The sequence below is a fragment of the Eptesicus fuscus genome, chromosome 12 (assembly GCF_027574615.1).
Source record: "Eptesicus fuscus isolate TK198812 chromosome 12, DD_ASM_mEF_20220401, whole genome shotgun sequence".
NCBI classification, from domain to species: domain Eukaryota; kingdom Metazoa; phylum Chordata; class Mammalia; order Chiroptera; family Vespertilionidae; genus Eptesicus; species Eptesicus fuscus.
This window is the reverse complement of record NC_072484.1, coordinates 20,508,481-20,532,340: the sequence shown is the minus strand read 5'-3', so window position 1 is coordinate 20,532,340 and position 23,860 is coordinate 20,508,481. Positions and strand designations below refer to the sequence as shown.

General features: G+C 37.4%; 1 protein-coding gene and 1 non-coding gene across 2 annotated transcripts in view; both read left to right on the top strand.

The window, feature by feature from the left end:
* Positions 1–23,860, top strand: part of MACROD2 (mono-ADP ribosylhydrolase 2) — a 1,996,248-nt gene that overhangs the window by 103,060 nt on the left and 1,869,328 nt on the right. The window lies entirely within an intron of this gene.
* Positions 7,747–7,935, top strand: LOC129151043 (U2 spliceosomal RNA). The gene has a single exon (XR_008557848.1). It is a non-coding gene; the product is annotated as a U2 spliceosomal RNA (small nuclear RNA).

The window sequence follows — 23,860 nt, the reverse complement described above, 5'->3', positions numbered from 1 at the left end:
CAGGAATATTCTTAGTTTTGTCTATCTTTAGGTGATTTTTCAAAAGTTACACACTCTTATTGTTTTTATCATTCAGGACGTTTTAAGGGTTTGAGGACCTATACGTCAGGAACTGTGGACAAAGACCAAGTATATGAGAAATATATATTTGGTCACTGAAATATATGAATCACAGTAATGTAGAATGCCATAAAAATATCAAAGATGGGGGTGCTTAAACAACAAAATTTATTTCCTTATAGTTTTGGAAGCTATAAGTCCAAGATCAAGGTATTGTCAGGTTTTGTTTTCCCTGAGGCCCCTTGTAGAAGGCTGCCTTCTGTGTCCTCCCATAGCCTTTTCTCTGTATGCACATCCCTGGTGGCTCTACATGGCCTAATTGCCTCTTCCTATAATGGCACCCATCAGATTAAATTAGTGCTCACCCTAATGGCATCATTTTAATTTAATTACCTCTTTGAAGGTCCTATCTCCAAATATAGTCACATTCTAAGGCTCTGGGTATTAGGATTACAACATGTGAATTTTGGAGGGACACAATTCAGTACATAACACATTACAAACTGAGAAAGATTATTTCATTGCGTTTAGAAGAATCTTACTGTGTGGACTCAATTAAACTGAGTCATCCAAGTCTATCAAGAGCTAGATTTTCTTACATATCTTCGGGATGGCTCTAATTAGGACAGGAGAGAATCAAACAATGTAAAAAGCAAGAAAAGTAGGAAAAAAATATTTGACTTTTTTCCTCCTTAAACCAGGGAAATATTTACATCTAGTATAGGAAAATTCATTAACGTGATCTATTTCTACTACTTTGATGGCTTGAAGTGAAATAGCAATATTTTAGCAGTTCACAATTAACAGGCTTATTAATGAGTAGCTTCTGGAGATCAGAAGAGTTCAGGTTCTACCTTTTCTTTGGAACTAAATAGAGATATTCCTTTCAATAGGAACAAATTGGAATACATTTATCATGTTTTAAAAAATAAATTATAAAAGTTAAGGCTAGTGGAATAATTTTAAAAGAGAATATCTTTTCAAGGAGCAAGTTTTGCTTGATTTTTATCTTCAAGATCTATGAATATAGAAACTGAAAAATTGTCAGAAGTTTTAACATGTTTCCATATTAGATAATATTTATGATTTCCTTCAAATGTGTACTTATTCATTTGGACAGGGGATGAGGATTTATTTTCTGAGGTATATATTTTACTTTTAAAATCTAAGTGGAAATACATTTAAATGAAACATTATTTCTTATCATTTTTCCTGTTTAAAACAAACACACTCTTTAGCCTTTATATATCAACAATCAAATACTAAAACCAACTAAATTCACCCAGAGTAAGCTAGATTAATTTGAGCATTTTTATGTAGGTTAAATAGCCATTTGCTAATGAGGAATCCCTTAAATTCAGCTTTGCAAGAAATAGTATGATTGTCTTAAACATGTCTGTCTCTCAAAATGATTTGGATAAAATAACATCAGAAAACGTGAATTTAAATGTTCCACTTGAAATCCAGTTAAGCTTTTTATTATTCACACTAAGGGAAAGAGAGCATAGGCATATTGGCTCCCAAGAAGCCTTTAATTCAAATGTTACTTTTTGTTAGAATTTCAAGGCATTAGGGGTAAGGGTGTGCCTCATGTCCTATGACTTTATTGACAACCTTTAAATTTTAAGTGTTTGTGTGTGGGAAGGAACTTTTACCTTCTAGGAGTTTGGACTGGTTAAATTGACATGACAGATCAGCAGGAGAAAAGCAAATTTTGTACGTATAGGAGCTCCACAAACACACAAGAGGCTCTCTGATAGGCAGTTGAGGCTTATATGCCATCGTGAGCTAAGGAGAAGGAGTTGGGACCTGGGGTTCAAAAGTAAGGAAGACAATTCACAGCAAGATGGAAAGAGCAAATGTTTGGTAAACAAATGTTGGCCATGCCATGCAGAGACAATGGGACATGGAGAGGACTTTGAACAGAAAGGCCCTGCTGGGTTCCCCCTAGTTTACTAAACTTAGCCCATACTCTTCGTAGTTATCTCTGGTGGTAACTATCTTCCTGAATCCAGCCCTCCATATAAGTTATTTTAGGCAGTTAAGAGAGAAGTTGATGGGAGTAGCTCTTATAAAAGAGGCCCTCCCACCATATGAGGTCACAGAGAGAAACTGCTGGCTATGAGCAGAAAGAGGACCTTCATAAGAATGTGACTATGCTGGTACCTTGATCTTGGACTTCCCAGTCTCCAGATATGTGAGAAATAAATTTCTGTTCTTTATAACCTACCCAGTCTGTGGTATTTTGCTATAGCAGTCCAGATGAACTAAGACATTAGTTCATACTATTATGGAGGCTGCTAAGTGGGAAAGCTGGAGACCCAGGAGAGATGATGGTACAGTTCCAGTCTGAGTCCAAAAGCGTGAGAACCAGGAGAGCTGATGGTGTAGTTCTAGGCCCATGGCTGGCAGGCTCAAGACCTAGGAAGAGTTAGTGTTCCAGTTCAAGTGCAAAGGCAGGAGAAAAACCAATATCCCTAGTCATGGGGATGTAAAGCATAGAAAATATAGTCAATAATATTGTAATGACTATTTATGGTGCCAGGTGAGTAATGAAATATCAAGGGTTGTACTTTGTAAAGTATATGACTATCTGCCCACTATGCTGTATACCTTAAACTAATACAAAATAAAATTGATTGTAAACTGTAATTGAAAAAAATTAAAAAACACACCCTGATGTTTAAGTTTAAAGATAGGCAGGAGGAATTTTCTTATTTCAAGGAGGGTCAGTCTTTTTGTTTTATTTAAGACTTCAGTTTATTGGATGAGACCCACTCACATTAGGGAGGGCAATATGCTTTACTCAGTCTATTTATTTTAATCTTAAATTCATCCAAAACATTCTTACAGAAACACCTAGAATAACTTTTGAACAAATAATCTGGGCATGTCATGACCAGTCAAATTGATACATAAAATTAACCATCACAGTGATTTACCTTAAAGTTTTAGTTGTATGTTTTATGTTTCTTGTGAGGAACCTAGGCTAAAGTTATAACCTTTGATATTCAATTCAAAACCACAGTATAGATAATGAGTTATCAATGATGACAAATTAGTGAACTCTAATTATTTATGAATATGTTATTTTTCCCACATTGTTCTAGACATTGGGGTACAGTTGTGAACAAGATAAAAGTTGCTCCCTTCAGTAATTTATACTTCAGTAGAAGTGCCAGATAATATACAATAAATATATATTAAAATATCAGGTAGTGATAAGCATCATGAGAAAATGAAACACAGTAAATATGTACTGTGTTTAGATAGATTGGTCAGGGAAAGTTCTGAAGAGATGACATTTGTATAGACGTCTGAATGAAGTAGAGGAATGAGTCATGTAAACCTTGGTATGCAAATATCTAAATAATGTTTCTGGCATGGATTAAGATTTTTTTTAAAAAAATCTCTGAACAGTTTGCCTAGTGTGGTAGGTACTATGATGTGCCTGCCAGATATCCCTTCCTTGAAAGCTTGTTGCCCTAAATGCTGGGAGTGCAATGAGTAGACAACCCACAGCTGTCAGCCCCTTTAGCACTGCCTCAGCTGCAGGGAGCCGGCTTAACTAAGGTAACTCCCCTTACCAGGATGGTCCACAATCTATGACTGATGGCTGTTGGAGTAAAAAGGCCTGCCATTTTGGCTCAACTGAGGACAATTCTGAAGGGTTATTCCATCTCCACAGTACTTGTGGGGTAGGCCAAGGCTGACACTAGACCTGCATCACAATTCAACTTCTCCCTCTGTCCAAACTTACATTATTCCTCTCCCTTTTCATAGGTTCGATTCCAAAGGTACTTCATAATTAACAACATGCATGCTAATCTTGGTCTCAAGCTCTGCTTTCCAGAGAACCCAATGTTTACTATGAAGTTTTCTGAACTTATAGTTTATTTAAAATTCTTTCCCTCTGTTACTTGACAACCTGTTTTATATCAAGGCACAGTTTGCTTCCTAACAGAATCTTACATGTTAATAGGAGCCTTACTTTTCTTACTTTCTACTTTGGAAATTGATAAAGAGATTATATTTTTTTCCTAACCTCTTCAATCTTATTATTTCACTGAGGAAACATACTGGTTCAGAAACGATAGTTTATCCTCACTGTTTGGAATATTACGGGATTCCAATGTGTTTAGGTCTATTAAACCAGAGTGTGGGCAGCATCAACCTCTTTTTCATTTATAAAGAGAATTACACAAATTCATATCAAAGTGGGATTTTCAAATTGTCTCTATGCTGCAAAAGGAGATAATTTACTTTATAATTTATTGCCAAGAAGCTGTTTCCATTAAGTATATTAGAATTGCAAAATTCCTAGTAATGGCAAAAAAATTGTGAATAACTTAAAAGGGGGATTCTTTTAAAGCAGCTGTGTTTGATGTTTTATGGTACTATATAACTAACTTTGGAAAGTTAATTATAATGTAAATTCATATTTTCTGTGTAATTGGTATTTGTGCATTACCTTTATTCCTATCAAGAAAGATATGAATTAGCCTTAGCTGATTTGGCTCAGTGAATAGAGTGTCAGCCTGCAGACTAAAGGGTCCTGGGTTCGATACCAGTCAAGGGCACATGCTGGGGTTGCAGGCTCGGTCCCCAGTAGGGGGTGTGCTGGAGGCAGCCGATCAATGATTCTCTCTCATCATTGATGTTTCTATCTCTCTCTCTCTCTCCCTTCCTCTCTGAAATAAATATATATTAAAAAAGGAAAGATATGAATTAGTGTTTCAATTTACATGATTTATAACAAACGTTATCATTAATTATTTGCAAACCTGATGCCAAAAATAGTACAAGAAAAGAAAACTACATACCAGTATGTGTTGTGACACACACAGACACACACACACACACACACACACACACACACACACACACAACATATATATATCTCCACACAATTTTAGCATATGAAATTCAGAAATATATATTAACGATTATACTATATCATGACCTCGTGGAAAAATCTGAGGAATTTAAGGTTAATTAAAAAGTGAAAATCAATCAAGATAATTAACCATATAGCAGGCTAAAAATGAAAAAAACAAACAAACATGTTCACCTCAATAAATACAGGAAAAGTATTTGATAAAACCCAATATCCACTCATGATAAAAATCCTCAGGAAACTTGTATTAGAAGTAACTTTCTGCTGCTACTAGAGATATCTTGAAAGCCCTCAGCTAATATCATACTTGCTGATGAAAGCTGAATACTTTTCCCTAAGGCAAGAATGTTCATTTTCCTTATTTCTAGTCAATGTTTCACTGCCCCTACCCAGTAAAATAAAACAAGAAAAAGAAATAAAAGTCAGAACAGAAAGGAATAAGTAAAATGGTCTTTATCTTCAGATGAAATGATCATTTACATAGAAAATACTAAGAAAAATGCTGTAAGAACAAAGAAGTGAGTCTACCAAGGCCTCAGGATACAAGATCAATACATAAAAGTCAATTGCATTTGTATATACTAACAACAGACACTTGAAAATTGAAATTAAAAAGTACCATTTACTGTAGCATAAAATATGACTTACTTAGAATCAATTTAATAAAATACTTGAAAGATTGATTCATTGAAAACCTCAAAACATTACTGAGAAAAATTTAAAAAGATCTAAATAAATAGGCAGAAATACTCTGCTCAGGGATTAGAAGACTAAATATTGTTAAGATGTCAAGTCTCTGGAAATTGATCCATATATTCAACACAGTTCCAAACAAAATTCTTTCTGGCTTTCTTATAGATTTACTAGAGGCCCAGTGCATGATTGAATCATGCATGTGTAGGGTCCCCTACACGCTTTCGCTTTTGATCATGGGGATCTGGGTGCCTGTTCACTGGTGCACCAGGCGCCGGAGGCTTCTGAAAGGCCTGGTGCCTGAGCGGAAAGGCATCCAGCTCCCACGCTTTTGCTTTCGATCACATCAGGCCTTACAGAAGTCTCAGGCGTGGCGGAGGCTTCTGAAAGGCCTGCAGCCTGAGCGGACAGGCACCCAGCTCCCACGCTTTCCTTTCGATCGCTGGTGCACCAGGCCTTTCAGAAGCCTCCGGCGCCACGGAGGCTTCTGAAAGGCCTGCTGCCTGAGCGGACAGGCACCCAGCTCCCACACTTTTGCTTTTGATTGCGGGGGAGCTGAGTGCCTGTCCGCTCAGGCACTCAGCTCCCCGGCTTTTGATGGTCCGTGTGGCGGGACATCTGCTCGCTGCCCCAGAGGCCCCTTCTGTGCCGCAGCACAGCCATGGAGCAGACGCTGAGCTCGTGCCACTGCTGGCGATGCAGTTCAGCGTCCTGCCAGCCCAATCAGCTACCCCGGCCACCCCAAGTCCCGCCCCCCCGTGCCTCCCGGCCAATCATAGGCATAGTGAAGGTACGGTCAATTTGCATATTTGTCTATTATTAGGTAGGATGAGATGAATCTAAAATTTATGTGGAAAGGAAAAGATTCTAGAATAGCCAAAACAGTTTTGAAAGAAGAATAAATTTGGAGAAATTATACTATATGATTCCAAAGCTTACTGTAGATTCATGGCAATGACAATGGTATGTTTATTGGTGGTGTCAAGAAAGATAGACATTAGGATAGAATATAGGTCAAGGGATCAAAAAAGAGAGTTTAGAAATAGACTTATGTACATTTACACTCACAATTGATTTTTGTCACTATACCAAGGCCATTTGTGGGGAAAGGACAATCTTTTCAACAAGTGGCACTTGAACAATTGAACAGCTATATGCAGAAAAAGAAACTTTACTCTTATCTCACACCACATACCAAAATAGAATTTAAATAGATCATAAAGTTAAATGTAACCACAAAACTATAAAAGTTTTAGAAGAAATCAAAAAGGAATAAAAAGCTGAAGGCAAACAGACCTAGATTTAACTTCCAGACTTGGCCTTGAACCACAGCCCTTCTTTATATTACCTACTAGAGGCCTGATGCATGAAATTTGTGCAAGAGTAGGCCTTCTTTCCCCTGGCTGCCGGCACCGGCTTCCCTCTGGCACCTGGGACCCAGGCTTCCCTCTGGCCACTGGCAGGCACCCGAGACCCGGGCTTCCCTTGCAGCCCCAGCTTTGTTTGGAAGGTTATCCGGTCTAATTAGCATATTACACTTTTATTATTATAGATGTGACTCCTGGTAAGTCACTTAGCTTTTTTGAACCTTAGTTTTCTTACCTATAAAGTGGAGATAATATCAATTACCCAGTGTTAATTTCAGGTAGTGGCTCTCCAAATGTGGTCCTTGGACCAGCAGTATTAGCACCAACTGGAAATTTTTTAGAAATGCAAATCCAGACCTACTGATTCAGAAACTCAGAGCAGGGGCCCAGCAAATATGTTTGCCTTCCAGGTGATTCTGATGCTCAAGGTTTAGAACCACTGATGTAAGAATTACCTATGTGATATTCTGAGTGTCACTGTGTTTGCTATATATGAGGTACATACTTAATTTCAAAAATAATGTCTGCCCCAACATACCTTCTATTCACTTTCTTTATATTATTTCCTTCAGAAATACCTTCCCCTTTGCATCCTTTCAGGATTCAACTCAAATTCCATCTGCTTACCAAGTTCTTTCCTGATTATAATAATCTACTACTCTCCTCCAGCATTTATTATCTAGATCACCCTAGCATTTATTGTGCTGCCTACTATAATAGCCTCTAGTAATCGCTTCTCGGCCTTTTGGCTAAGATCAAGTGTAGTATAATAGCCACTAGCCACACATCGCTATTGAGTACTTAAAATGTAGCTGGTCTGAATTGAGCTCTACTGTGAGTGTATCATATACTCTGGATTTCAAAGACTTAGTACAAAAAATGAATATATATCATTAATTTTATATTGATTAAATGTTGAAATGATAATATTTTGATTATACAGAGTTAATAAATCCTAATATATAAAAACCCTGGGTCCATCACATCCACAATGACCAGAGGCTCGGCTAACCAGAAGTCAGTCCTGCAGTCAGTGCTGGGTTGCCGTGACAACCCAGCACTGATTGCTGCGGTTGCAGGCATGGTGACCCAGCACTGACTGCGGAGGGGGCTGTGAATCAGGCCTGGGGAGAGGCCTGAAGAGAGAAGCAGGGTCTGATCCATAGCCTGTGTGGCAGCTGTTGATCAGCACTTGCCTCTCTCTTTCTCTCCAGGCCAGGCCAGCAGCCGCACCTCCATTTCTCTCCGCCTTTCTGATTAGGCCCCATTGATAAGCCCAGAGATGCTGACTGGCATAGAAATCGACCAATCAGAACCAAATCTGGGGGAACTGTGAGGAGCCAATGGCTGCCTAGGAGGCGGAGCTTTTGATGCTGACTGGCATAGAAACTGACCAATCAGAACCAAATTGGCCAGCAGAGGAGGGCAGTTGAGGGTGAGATCAGGCCTGCAGGGGAGGGCAGTTGGGTTAACCAGGCCAGCAGGGGAGGGTAGTTGGGGATGAGATCAAGCCGGAAGGAAGGGCCATTGGGGACAAGATCAGGCCAGCAGGGGAGGGCCATTGGGGGAAATATCAGGCCGGCAGGGGAGGGCAGTTGGGTGCAACCAGGCCAGCAGGGGAGGGCAGTTGGGGGCGAGATCAGGCTGGCAGAGGAGGGCAGTTAGGGGTGATCAGGCAAGCAGGCAGGTGAGCGGTTAGGAGCCAGCAGTCCCAGATTGCGAGAGGGATGTCTAACTGCCCATTTAGGCCTGAAGGAGTCCCCAGTTGGAGAGGGTGCAGGCTGGGCTGAGGGAACCCCCCCTCCTCCGTGCATGAATTTTGTGCACCGGGCCACTAGTATATTATTAAAATTAATTTCACCTGTTTTTACTTTTGTTAATGTAACTACTAGATAATTTAAAATTACACATATGACATATATTGCATTTCTATTGAACAGTACTAGCCTCGAGTTAGACTGTTTATTTGTCAAAGACAACCTACTTTAAACAATGTTTATCATTTACTAGAGGCCCGGTGCACAAAATTCATGTACGGGGGAGGGGGTTGTCCCTCAGCCCAGCCTGCATCCTCTCCAATTTGGGACCCCTCGAGGGATGTCCGACTACTCGTTTAGATCTGATCCCAGTGGGACCAGGCGTAAATGGGCAGTCGGACATCCCTCTCACACTTGGGGACTGCTGGCTCCCAACCACTCGCCTGCTTGCCTGCCTGATTTCCCCTAACCGCTTCTGCCTGCCAGCCTGATCACCCCCTAACCACTCCCCTGCCAGCCTGATCGATGCCTAACTGCTCCCCTGCCAGCCCGATTGCCCCTAACTGCCCTCCACTGCTGGCCTGATCACCCCTAACCACTCTCCCCTGCCAGCCTGGTCACCCCCAACTGCCCTCCCCTGCAGGCCTGGTTCCCCCAACTGCCCTCCCCTGCAGGCCTGGTCCCCCCCAACTGCCCTCCCCTACTGGCCTAATTGCCCACAACTGCCCTCCTCTGCTGGCCATCTTGTGGTGGCCATCTTGTGTCCACATGGGGGCTGCCATCTTTGACCACATGGGGGCAGCCATCTTGTGTGTTGGAGTGATGGTCAATTTGCATATTATGCTTTTATTATATAGGATATTTTGCACTTCAATATTGTATAATATTTAAGAGGTCAGATCTAGAATAAGACCATCTGAATTCAAATCATGGTTGCATTAATTACTTTTTTACTCAACTGTAACGTATCAGTAATAATAGTTGATTACATCTTCATAGATTTGTTGTGAGGATTAAAGAAAATAATATATGTAAAATGACCATTCTAGGTTCATAATAAATGCTCAATAAAAATAGGTTATTACTATTATTCTAGATATAATGTAACCATGATATCATTTTATTCAGAAAGCAATAAAGAAGGAGATGAAAGGAAACATAGATAAGAATATTTTAGAGTTGCTTCATATGAATCTTCTTCATTATTGAAAAATATATAAATTAGAAAGTACTTGTTGTTAGTTTTATAACTAATAGAATTATTTTGGAGGTTAAATATTCATATAACTACTTAGAGTTGAAAGAACCATGTCTCCACATGGATTAATCCTGAGGGTTCATGTTAAATAACATGAATAGATAGGACTGACAACATACTTGTGGGACACAGTGCAAAATAAAAATATGTGGCTTCTTTTAAAAAGATTAAGAATTCCAGAGTGGCAACAGCAAACCATTAAACCAAGAATAGGACACTTCTAAGCACAGGCCTCATGAAGCCAGTTTTGCCAAGAGTCTTGTAGACATTTAAGTGATGGAGATTATTTTTTTCTGCAAATAAAGTTTGATACTAACAGGCATTGAACAGTTCCTAGCTCTTGAATACTGGGACAAAAGATGAACAAGCCATATTTCTTCTCCTGAGAGAAGAATTGATAGACACCAAAGGGAAAGCCACCATATAAAGAACAGGGCAGGGGTAATAAAGAAGAGTCTTTCAGTTACTGGAATTAATTTTTGTGGTCTAAAGGTGTATTAATCTGTTTGAGTTGCTATGACAAAATACCACAGATCAGGTATTGTACACAATAGAGACTTATTTTTCACAGTTGTAGAGGCTGGAAAGCCCAAGATCAAGGTGCCAGCCCTCTTCCTGCTGCATTCTCACTGTGTCCTTACATAGTGGAAGGGGTGAGGGATCTCTGTGAAGTCTGTTTTATAAGAACACGAATCCCATTTATGAATGATTCACTCTCTCACGAGCTAAGCACCTCCCAAAGACCCTATAAGTGTGTGTGTGTGTGTGTGTGTGTGTGTGTGTGTGTGTTAGGATTTTAACATATGAATCTAGGGAGGTACACAAACATTCAGGTTATAGCAGAAGGTAAATATAAGTAAAGATTTTATTTTAGAAGAGTAACCAGAAAAGTACCCTGGATAATATTCTTGCTTTCTCTTCAAAGAAAGAAAAAAAATACTCTTTTTCCTATTAATAACAAAAAAAGAAAATATTGGATGTGCTCAATGATTCTGAGAGGTGATTTATGATAAATATAGCAAGAAAATATAAATACCATGTCACATGTTCACTATGTAGGTTATTGGATTTGAGTGCAACATCTTCCCATACTTATATATTTTATATAGAAATAAAACTTATAAATAAATTTTGAGATGGTGTAAGAGGACATATTAATTATTGTTTTGTGTTTTTTGGCACTGTTGGTATAGATGAGGCCCTTTTAGTAATACTGCTGTAAAGTTTGAGATTGTATATTGAGATAAATATATCACATAAAAGGATAACATTCAATCAAATATGTGAAGTGGTATTTTGTAACAAAGTATTTTGTAACAATTTTAGGGTATACTATTTCATGTATGCAACATATTAAAAGTAAGTCTTGAATTACTAAGGAGGAGAGTGCCTGTGGTGGAAAAAAAATCTTAAATTTGGTGGTATTTAATTAAATACAAATGCAAAGTGGTTTGCTATTTACCAGGATTTTGACCATTACTAGGTTAACTTTGGCTTTACTCCAGAGTGTCTTTTCAGAATATGAATAAGCATTTACTATTTTAAAGGAAAGATGACCATTTCCACTATCATAGGTACACAAGACGTACAAATAATAAACACGTTGTAAAGAGATACAGCAGGTCATGAATAACATTGCTTCCTTCAACATTGTTTTGTTATAATGATGAAGTGCCTAAGGAACTTAATTCTTGTTAATTTATACCAATTAGCTTATGGCAAAACTGGTTTAGTTATAGGTCGTTACACTTAAAGTCTCAGAACCTGTCAAGTGAAGACTTACTGTATTTTTTCTTTTATTATGTTCTATAAACTAATGTCTAACCAGTGGAATTGTAAGAAAGTTCCCAAACCAATATTCTGTTGGCTCCGAGAACAGTTTTTGGTTCAGTTTGATTTAATACAACCTAGAAGAGGTTGATGATTTGTTATACACGGGTGAGAGCACTGAGCTGTAATTGTTACACACCTTGCAGATGCACCTGTATTTTCACATCTTTTTACCCTCAATGTTAAAATATTAACTTATTCACTGCAGAGAAGGGTAGAATAGAGCTTGTGTATATCTCAATACCTCAGCTGCTGCCAGATGACTCCCAGCCAACACCTGCGGGTGGGGAGCTGCCTGGGTTTTCTTTCATGTCAAGTCTGGGCATACTCTGGGAGAATGCACCTGCCACAGATCTCTTTATTTTGAACTGAGCATCAGTGTTGTTGGCCAAGAGAGCCAGCTGGTGGGCTTATGTACCTACACAGTCCTCTTTATGGGCCTTTCCTTCTATGTTGGAGAAACAAAGTTGGATTTTACCACCTGTTTTGGTGCTAGGGTTGGCATTTACATTGATGAATGAGTTGCTCATATTACAGAGTCATCTAGGACACCCAACCTTCCTGCCTTCACCACCATAGGCGAAAAATCTCTTTCTGCTCCCTACTTTACTATGGTATATACCTGGGTGTGTTGTGGAGGGTAAGGTGGGTGTCTTTAGACTAAATATAATCTTGGGTGATTAACAGACTATTCCTAGTGGCAGCAGAATTTCATACCTGTTTAGTCTTTTCAAATAGGGGTATCTGCCTGTAGTAGGCTAAAGTATTTTAATTCCTCATTTATCTACTAGCTAACTGTAGGGCTTTAGTTAAGATATGTTAGTATCTTAAAATAAAATAGAACAGAGGAATAAAATCAACTTTGTCTATGGTGCAGTGGTTAAGAGCATAGGTTCTGGAGTCAGAAATACCTGGATCTGAATCCTGGCCCTGCCACTTGCTAGTTTTGTGTTTTGGGCTGCACATTTGCCTTCTTTCATCTGTAAATGAGATATTTGTTATACAGTTAAGGTAGAGAATATGTAAAGAGCATAGTGGATGGCACATAGCAAGCACTCAATATATTATAGCTTTTAATACTATTATTTCTTTTTAGCTTAAAAATAAATCATTAATTTATTTTTAAAATGAATAGATATGGTACTTTCTGTGTGCCAGGTTTTAGTCTAAGCATATTACAATTATTGTCTTTATTTGATCCTCATGGCTCCCCTTATGGTGAGTATTTTTTAAAAATCTCTAGTGCAAAATTAAGGCACATTCTAAAAACTTGCTGAAGGTCACACAGACAGATGCTTTACAAATAACATTAGCATTTAATTCATGTAAACTATTTTTTTTTCCGTAAAAGTTCACATATACTCCCTGTGTTTTTGGTTCTTAGATTCAAAAAATGTTAGGTAGCTTACTCTACTCTTCTTTGATGGTGCTTCAGTGGCTTTGATCTGGGCAGCCGGAGCTATCCCATTTTTGTCACCAGGGTGTGCTGTAATTCCACAAATCTGAACTTACTGCAGTTGCTGTGGAACTGGAAGGGATCTCTTTAATGCCTTTGCTGCTGCTTAGTGACTATAGGTTTTTCAGCTTGGTGCTTTACCATCACCTGGGCAACTGCGGGGATTCCCAGTTATATTCCTTTTGTGTTATGGCATGCGTCCCTGCTCACTGGTGTCCTCGTGTAGAGGAAGGAGTTGGCTTGTTCACAGAAAAAAAGCTCTATGTTGTCAAGCATTATGATGCTGCCCTCACATTCATTATTTTCCTAAGTAAGAAATCTGTATGAGATTGCCAAATTGATGGCTTTAAAAAATTTGATACCAACAGCATTTTGTTAAACTTGCCACTGCTTTTAGGGCTTGCATTTTAGTGTCTTTTGTGCATTCTGTGAGGTTCCTGATGAATTTGGAATTAATCAGGGCTACATTAAAATGCCCTTAGTTTTTATCGATAAGCCCCTATAACATTTAACCATTTTCTAAATTTAACTAAAGTACCCTATAATTATGAACAAATATTAAAAGGAGCTGTGATTACAAAGGACCACTTTATATTCATTTGTGGATTAAAAGATGTTTGTATAGTATGATTTATATAAAAAGCATAGATTGGTTTAAAGTCTTAGGGTATCTATCCAAACAAAAGAGGTATAATATGGCAGAGTCTCTGGCAGATTAGTTTTGCAAGAAAACTTTTTATGTCTTTCATCATTCTTTTTTTAAAACTGAATTCATCTCTTGATTGTAATTATCCTAGAAAATTTGATTAGTGGGAAGCTTAAACAACTAACTCACCAAAATGAAGTTGTTAGCACAGCAAGATGATCCTGTCTTTAATACATTGTTTTAAAAGGACACTTGTTTCTACCCTTGTGTAAGGGAGTTTTTAGGAGTCTAGGCTGTTTTGTGAGATATTTTGGGAAATGACTTATATTACTTGGGCAAAGGGACTTCTTTCTCAGATAATACTGAAAAAGGTGTGTTTGTGTAACCAACTTGTGTAGCAACATTCAGCTTGAAGATAACAGTTTTATATGCTAGATAAAATGATGAAATCACTGACCAGCAAGATTCCTAAGTGGGATCCGTCAGCATTTATAGCAATATGATAATTCTGTTTAATGTACAACACTTAATATATGTGGACTTTCTGCTTAATGGGCCACTTGCTTGAAGAAAACCAAAATCTATGTATGAAGTTCTAGTCTCTTTATTTCATTCCAAATGCATTTCTGACCATTTTATTTCAATCAATCCACTGACTAGTATGTTAATTCATATACACACTCTAAAATTGAAAGTCTGTCTTCACGCCACTATGGAATAAGTATCATCCATTAACCTTGTTTCATATTAAAGTGAATAAGAAATTTATGATTTTTGAACTGCATGTCTAAATTACAATTTAGCGTAGGAAGCATATTCTTGAAGAAATTAAAGTAATTAGACAAGACTATCTTATGAACAACACAAAGTATCATTAAGTCACTAAGATTAAGTTTTAAATGTTCTCACCCAAAGAAACAAATGGTAATTATATGACAACATGGAGGTGTTAGCTAACCCTATGGTGGCAACATTTTGCAAGATATAAGTACATCAAATCAATATGCTGAACCTTAAACATATATAATGTTATATGTCAATTATATTTCAATAAAGCTGGAATGTCTGGATGAAAGACTGGACCAAGTTCAAATTCTATATTTAGGTTCTTTACAAAGTTAAAATAATTAAGGTTATTAGGTCTCATTTTGGGCAAAGGTTTCCCCCACCCCCACCTCTTTTGATCTAAATGACAATCTTTCTACCTCTGTTTTTTACAGTCATTTTTATTTTTATTTTTTATTATTATTTTTTAAAATATATTTTATTGATTTTCCACAGAGCGGAAGGGAGAGGGATAGAGAGCTAGAAACATCGATGAGAGAGAAACATCAACCAGCTGCCTCCTGCACAACCGCCACTGGGGATGTGCCCGCAACCAATGTACATGCCCTTGACTGGAATCGAACCTGGGACCTTTCAGTCCGCAGACCGACGCTCTATCCACTGAGCCAAACCGGTTTCAGCTTTACAGTCATTTTTAAAAGAGCTTTTAGGGATAAAAATCTGTACCTAAATAGGTATCTAGGAATACCATTAGCCAGTTTTTCATGTTCTTTACCACAGAGTCACAGTAGCCAGCCTTATAATATTCTTTTTTTTTAAAAAAATAAATCTTTATTGTTGAAAGTATTATATATATCCCTTTCCCCCCTTTGCCCTCTCCCACTCTCCTCCACCCCCAAGCCTTCACCATCCGCTGTCTATGTCCTTAGGTTATACATATACACATATGAGTTCATTGGTTGATATCTTCTCTCCTCCATCCTCCCTTGCCTTCCCTCTGAGGTTTGATAGTCTGTCCAATGTTTCTGTGTCTCTGGGTTTATTTTTGTTTATCAGTTTATGTTGGTCATTAGATTCCACATATGAGTGAGATCGTGTGATATTTATCTTTCTCTGACTGGCTTATTTCCCTTAGCATAATGCTCTCTAGGTCCATCCATGCAAATGGTAAGAGTTCTTTCTTTTTTTACAGCGCGTAGTATTCCATTGTGTAGATGTACCACAGTTTTTTAATTCACACATCTGCTGATAGGCACTTAGGCTGTTTCCAAATCTTAGCTATTATAAATTGTGCTGCTATGAACATAGGGGTGCATATATTCTTTCTGATTGGTGTTTCTGATTCTTGGGATATATTCCTAGAAATGGGATCTCTGGGTCAAATGGGAGTTCCATTTTTAATTTTTTGAGGAAACTCTAAAGTGTTTTCCACAGTGGCTGCACCAGTCTGCATTCCCACCAGCAGTGCACGAGAGTTCCCTTTTCTCCACATCTTCGCCAGCACTTGTCGTTTTTTGATTTGTTGATGATAGCCATTCTGACAGGTGTGAGGTGGTACCTCATTGTTGTTTTTATTTGCATCTCTCAAATGATCAGTGACTTTGAGCACTTTTTCATATGCCTTTTGGCCATCTGTATGTCCATTTTGGAGAAGTGTCTATTGAAGTCCTTTGCCCATTTTTTAATTGGATTGTTTATCTTCCTTTTGTTAAGTTGTATAAGTTCCCTGTAGATTGTGAAGGTTAACCAGTTATCAGATGTATCATTGGCAAATATGTTCTCCCATGGAGTGGGCACTCTTGTTATTCTATTGATGGTTTCTTTGTTATTTTATTGATGGTTTCTTTTGCTGTGCAGAAGCTCTTTATTTTGACATAGTCCCATTTGTTTATTTTCTCCTTAATTTCCATTGTCCTAGGAGATATATCCATAAACATGTTGCTACGAGAGATGTCTGAGATTTTGCTGCCATTGGTTTCTTCTAAGATTTTTATGGTTTCACAACTTACATTTAAGTCTTTTATCCATTTTGAGTTTATTTTTGTGTATGGTGTAAGTTGGTGGTCTAACTTCATTTTTTTTCATGTATCTGTCCAATTTTCCCAGCACCATTTAATGAAGAGGCTGTCTTGACTCCATTGTATGCTCTTGCCTCCTTTGTCAAATATTAATTGAGCATAATGACTTGGGTCCTTTTCTGGGTTCTCTGGTTTGTCCCATTGGTCTATATGTCTGTTCTTGTGCCAGTACCAGGATGTTTTGAGTACAGTGGCTTTGTAGTATAACTTGAAATCTGGTATTGTGATTCTTCCAACTTTGTTTTTCTTTCTCAAGATTGCTGCAGTTATTTGGGATCTTTTTTTGATTCCATATAAATATTTGGAGAATTTGTTCTAGCTCTGTGAAATATGCTGTTGGTATTTTAATAGAGCTTGCTTTGAATCTGTATGCCTTGGGTAGTATGGACATTTTAATGATGTTGATTCTACCAATCCATGAACACGGTATATTTTTCCACTTGAGTATATCTTCTCTATCTCTTTTTTCAATGTCTTATAGTTTTTCAAATACAGGTCATTTACCTCCTTGGTTAAGTTTATTTCTAGGTATCTAATTTTTTTTGTTGCAATGGTAAATGGGGTTGTTTGTTTGGCTGACCTTTCTGAGAGTTCATTATTGGTGTATAAAAATGCCATAGATTTCTGGGTATTAATTTTATATCCTGCTACGTTGTCAAATCATTTATTAAATGTAATAGTTTTCTGATGGAGTCTTTAGGGTTTCCTACATATAGTATCATGTCATCTGCGAATAGGGACAGTTTTACTTCCTCCTTTCCAATTTCGATGCCTTTTATTTCTTCTCCTTGTCTGATCACTATGGCTAGTACTTCCAGTACTATGTTGAACAGGAATGGTGAGAGTGGGTATCCCTGTCTTGTTTCTGTTCTTATGGGAAATGGTTTTAGCTCTTTTCCATTGCGTATGATGTTGGTTGTAGGTTTTTCATATAAGGCTTTTATTATGTTGCGGTATGATCCCTCTATTCCCACTTTGTTGAGAGTATTTATCAAAAAAGGGTGTTGGATTTTGTTGAATGCTTTTTCTGCATCTATTGATATGATCATGTGGTTTTTATCTTTCAGTTTGTTTATGTGATGTATCATATTTATTGATTTGAGGATATTGTACCAGCCTTGCATCCCTGGAATAAATCCCACTTGGTCATGGTGTATGATCTTTCTAATATATTGCTGGATCTAAGTTGCTAGAATTTTGTTGAGGATTTCAGCATCTGTGTTCATTCCTGTAATTTTCTTTCTTTGTAGTGTCTTTATCTGATTTTGAGATTAGGATAATGCTGGTCTCATAGAAAGAGCTTGGGAATGTTCCTTCTTTCTGAATTTTTTGAAATAGTCTGAGGAAGATAGGTGTTAGTTATTGTTTGAATGTTTGCTAAAACTCCCCTGTGAAGCTGTCCAATCCAGAGCTTTTGTTTGCAGGGAGTTTTTATTATTTTTTTATTACTGCTTTGATTTTCATCAGTAGTTACTGGTCTATTTAGGTTTTCTGATTCTTGCTGATTGAGTTTTAGAGGATTGTATTTTTTTAGGAATATGTCCATTTGGTCAAGGTTGTCCGTTTTATTAGAGTAGATTTTTTTCATAGTATTTTTTTTAAGATCCTTTGTATCTCTGTGGGTTCAGTTGTTACTTCTTTTGTTTCTGATTTTGTTTATTTGAGTCCTCTCTCTTTGTTTCTTGGTGAGCCTGGCAAGAAGTTCATCGATCTTGTTTATCCTTTCAAAGAACCTGCTCTTGGTTTTATTGATCTTTTTTTGTTGTTTTGTTTGTTTGTTTGTTTGGTCCTATGTCATTTATTTCTGCTCTCTGAGTTTTATTATTTCCTTCCTTCTACTTACTCTGGGCTTTTCCTGTTACTCTCTTTCTAATTCCTTAAGTTGCAGGGTTAAATAACTTATTACAAGTTTTTCCTGTTGTGTTTTGTTTTTTTTTTGAGGTAAGCTTGTAATGCTATGAACTTCCCTCTCAGGATTGCTTTCACTGTGTCCCATAGATTTTGGGTTGTTGTACTTTCATTGTCATTTGTTTCCAGTATGCTTTTTATTTCTTCTTTGATCTCTCTCTTTTTAAAAAATATATTTTATTGGTTTTTTACAGAGAGAAAGGGACAGGGATAGAGAGTTAGAAACATTGAGAGAGAGAAACATCGATCAGCTGCCTCCTGCACACCCCCCACTAGAGATGTGCCCACAACCAAGGTACATGCCCTTTACTGGAATTGAACCTGGGACCCTTCAGTCCAAAGGCCGATGCTCTATCCACTGAGTCAAACCAGTCAGGGCTTCTTTGATCTCTTTGGTAACCATTCATTATTTAATAGCATGCTATTTAGCCTCCATATGTTTGATTGTTTATGATTATTTTTATTGTAGTTCATTTTTAATTTTATACCATTGTGATCTGAGAAGATTCTTGATATGATTTCAATATTCTTGAATTTGTAGAGACTTAGTCTATGTCCTAACATGTGGTCTATCTTTGAAAATGTCCCATGTGCACTTGAGAAGAATGTATATTCTGTAGCTCTGGGGTAAAATGTTCTGAAGATGTCAATTAGTTCCACCTGATCTAGTGAGTTGTTTAGGATTTCTGTTTCCTTGTTGATTTTTTTGTCTAGAAGACTTATCCAGTGATGGCAATGGGGTATTAAAGTCCCCTACTATGATTGTATTACTGTCGATCTTCCCTTGATATCTTCCAGAAGTTTTTTTATATATTTGGATGCTCCTGTATTGGGTGCATATATGTTTACCAGAGTTATATCATCTTGTTTTATTGATACCTTTAGTATTATGTAGTGGCCTTCATTATCTCTTGTTATGGCCTTCACTTTGAGGTCTATTTTGTCAGATGTAAGTATTGCTACCCCAGCTTTTTTTTCCATTTCCATTTGCTTTAAGAATTTTTTCCATCCATTTACTTTCAGTCTGTGTGAGTCCTTTCTACCTCTGTTTTTTTACAGTCATTTCTTAAAGAGATTTTAGAGTCCTAACCAGTTTGGCTCAGTGGATAGAGCATCAGCCTGCAGACTGAAGGGTCCCAGGTTCGATCCTGGTCAGGGGCATGTACCTTGGTTGAGGGCACATCCCCAGTAGGGGGTGTGCAGGAGACAGCTGATTGATATTTCTCTCTCATCCATGTTTCTAACTCTCTATCCCTCTCTCTTCCCCGCTGTAAAAAAAAAAAAAAAAAAAATCAATAAAATATATATTTTAAAAAAGAGATTTTAGAGATAAAAATCTGTGCTTGAATAGATATCTAGGAATACCATTAGCCAGTTTTTCATGATCTTTACCACAGAGCCACAGCAGCCAGCCCTATAATATTTTTAAACATGCATATTTTTACATCTTCAAACTAGAGGATATTGCATATTTGTTCAGTGACCTTTAGAAGCAGCTTACATAATTTGTTTTTAAGGATGGTTGGAGATGGGGAGAGACAATATTGGTATATTATTTGTGTAAGCACAGCTTTAGTGTCCCATAATTATGGGTGCGTTGCCCACTGTACTGCTTGAGGTTTTTCACCTCCAGAATATTGCTTACTTCTACAGATTTCTCTGGGCTCATGTTCAGCTACTCTGTATCAAGATAATTATGGTTTTTGTCTCATCTCCTGGTTGACAAGATATCCTCTGAATTTTCTTCCTGCATTTTCCCTGTAAGCAAGCTCCTCCCACCTTGTATAGATATACCTATTGATTATGAATTAAGTTAATTACAATAACTCCACAATTAAGTATTGTGTATGTGTGTTACATCATTGTGTTTTAGGCTTAAAAAGAGTTTGGAATAAAGATGAATAGATTTACTTCACCCCACCCCTTTACTCAAAGACTCTATAATATAATCTAGTGTTTGTGGTAATTATGAAATATTAGTTAATATAATGATTGTTCTTTGCATATGACTCAGCTCAGAATTGTAGTTCAAAAGTATTGATTCAGTTAAATTATTAAAATTTTTATAGGTTTCTCAAGAGAGAAACATCTTTGAGGCAAGATTGACTCTTTCATCTGTGTTCATTAAGCTTGAAATCATTAAGCCTCTGTCAAAATATGGAGAGTGGCCACTAAATTGAAGACTGTATATATCAGAATATTAGAAATACCAGTTTCTAGAGTTTTCTTATTGGTAAAGTTCTAGGTAGTAGAGATTTGATTGCATGAATCTCCAGAAATCTAAAGCTAACTTCAATTCTTTTTATTTTCTCAAAAATATTTGCTCAAATTATTGAATAATGTTTACAGAATAGTTCATTAATTTGAAAATCACACACAATATTATTATTCCAGGACTTTCTCACTGTTAAATTCTGTATTAGAGTCCTTATGGAGAGTTTGGGCTTCCTAAAGAGTTATTGTAAATGTTCAAATTTTCCAAAATAGAAAAGCAATGAACTCGTCTGAAGTTTGAACAGGGAATTAAATCAATATTAGCATAGTATTAACATAATTGTTTTCTGCATATTACTTTATTGGAAGCCTGTTTAATCACTACCTGGGAGGCTATTATTTTCTATAAACCAGTGTTCTACTGAATCATTCTTTCTTTGTAAGATTGATTATAGTTTCATCCCCATTAAAGATTTCTGTCAGTATTGAGTTACTCTGCAGTTTAGTTGTTGGCATTGATGAGCTAAATGAAAACTGTAAATTTGCTTCTTGCTCCACCACTTCCCCATTTGTTGCTGCTTGGGCTGACTCAGGTTTCCTGCTATACTAGTCAGCTGCAGGCTTGGGTAAATTTAGTGGTTAATCAGGGAAAGGGAGGGATAAAAAAAAAAAAAAAAGAGTAACATACACAGCCTAGTTGCTGGAATCCTTTTGTTTCCAGTATGCTTTTTATTTCTTCTTTGATCTCTCTCTTTTTAAAAAATATATTTTATTGGTTTTTTACAGAGAGAAAGGGACAGGGATAGAGAGTTAGAAACATTGAGAGAGAAACATAGTTTCTCTAGAAATTATAGTTTCATCCCCATTAAAGATTTCTGTCAGTATTGAGTTACTCTGCAGTTTAGTTGTTGGCATTGATGAGCTAAATGAAAACTGTAAATTTGCTTCTTGCTCCACCACTTCCCCATTTGTTGTTTTAGAATCCCCTGATTTGATGTTTTACCTCTGGAAATTATAAACTTATGCTTATTTTTTAATACCTACCCTTCTCTTTGCTTATGAGGAAAGTAAGGCATTGTCTGAGAAGACTTCTAGATTAATACTGATAAGATGAGGGAAGGTTCACCAAGTTTTTCCAATCAGAGGTTAACGCTCCCTCCTGGAGAAGAGTCAGAGGGTCACAGGTCACGTAGCTGGGGAGAGAAGGCCTGTGGAGCAGGCCTCCCAAACATTGCTGTTTCATAACCTGGAGCTCTAGGAAAGACAACAAAGGCCCAGGCTCCTGGAAATAGGCCAGGGATTTTGTATTTACACTATATTACAACCAACTTTGAGAATGGCTTGGAGTGGGGTAAAAAGATTTCTCTGGTCTGCTTTTCTTTTCTTTTTTTTAAATAAATATTTTAGGCTTTACAGGTAATCCAAATTTGAAAAAAAAATTTTAAATTGATTTCAGAGAGAAAGGGAGAGGGGGAGAGAGATAGAAACATCAATGATGAGAGAGAATCATCAATCACGTGCCTCTGGCATTCCCTGACCCCAAATGGGGATTGAGCCCACAACCTGGGCATATGCCCAGACCAGGAATTGAACCTGTGACCTCCTGGTTCATAGGTCAACATTCAACTACTGAGCCACACCAGCTAGGCTCCCTGGTCTGCTTTCTTGGGCACAGTGAGTTATAAAGAGAAAGGGATAGAGGAATGGGAGGAGAATTACCCTTCTTTGAGAGCCCCTTATGTCCAGGTAATGAGTGCTGCTTTTAGGTATTATCACATTGATGTTCACAGCAGCACAACAAGGTACATATCATCTTCATTTTACAGGTGACCAAGTTGAAATTCAGAACAGTTATGTATTTTTTCATTTAATTTTTAAAAATTACAGTTTACATTCAATGTTATTTTGTATTAGCTTCAGATGTATAGAATAGTGGTTAGTTAATATATACTTTGCAAAGTGTTCCCCATGGTATTTCCAGTGACCACTTAGCACCACACATAGTTATTCCAATATTATTGACTATATTCTTTATGCTGTCCTTTACATCCCTGTAACTATTTTGTCACTACCAATTTGTACTTCTTAATCCCTTCACCTCTTTCATCCAATTCCCCAAACTCTCCTCTCTGGCAATCACCAGTCTGCTCTTTCTGTTTATGAGTTTGTTTTAATCTTGTTTGTTCATTTACTTTGTTATTTAGATTCCACATATAAATGAAATCATATGGTATGCAAATTTCCCAAGGTGGCACAGTATGTAAGAACCAGAATTTGAACTTTTAAAATTCTGTTTGTATCCGAAGATCACATTCTTTCCATGTTATTTATAGTGTTGACTGTCTGAGCCTATTCGTTAGCTGTTGAATGAAAATTGTAAATTTGCCTTCTTGTTCTGCCACTTCCCCACTTATAAAATGAAATTAATAATAGTAACTGATGGAGTTGCGAAAATTGGACAATATACGCAAACCACTTAAAACAGTGCCAGGTATTGCTGTAGTAAGCTCCCAATGTTAACTCTCATCATCATTATTACTGTAGTTCCTGCTATGGGATATGCATGCTGTTAGGTAGTGATACAAAGAAGATAATAAGACATTCCTTGTCCTCAGGCAGTTTAGGAATAGTGGAAAGACCCCATGGTTGAAAGTAGGTTTTTTTGAATTCCAGGAATCCTATCTAATAAAAGAGTAATATTCAAATTGACCATACCTCCACTACACCCACAAGCCATGCCCACCAGCCAATCAGGAGTGAGTATGCAAATTAACCCAACCAAGATGGCTGTGGCCTAGGAGAGAGCAGGAGGCTTGGATTTCCCTGGCAATGGAGGAAGCCAAGCTTTCCACCTGCCCTGGCCTGCCTTGGCCTCCGCTTAAGGCTTCAAAGTTTCAATTATAGAAGATA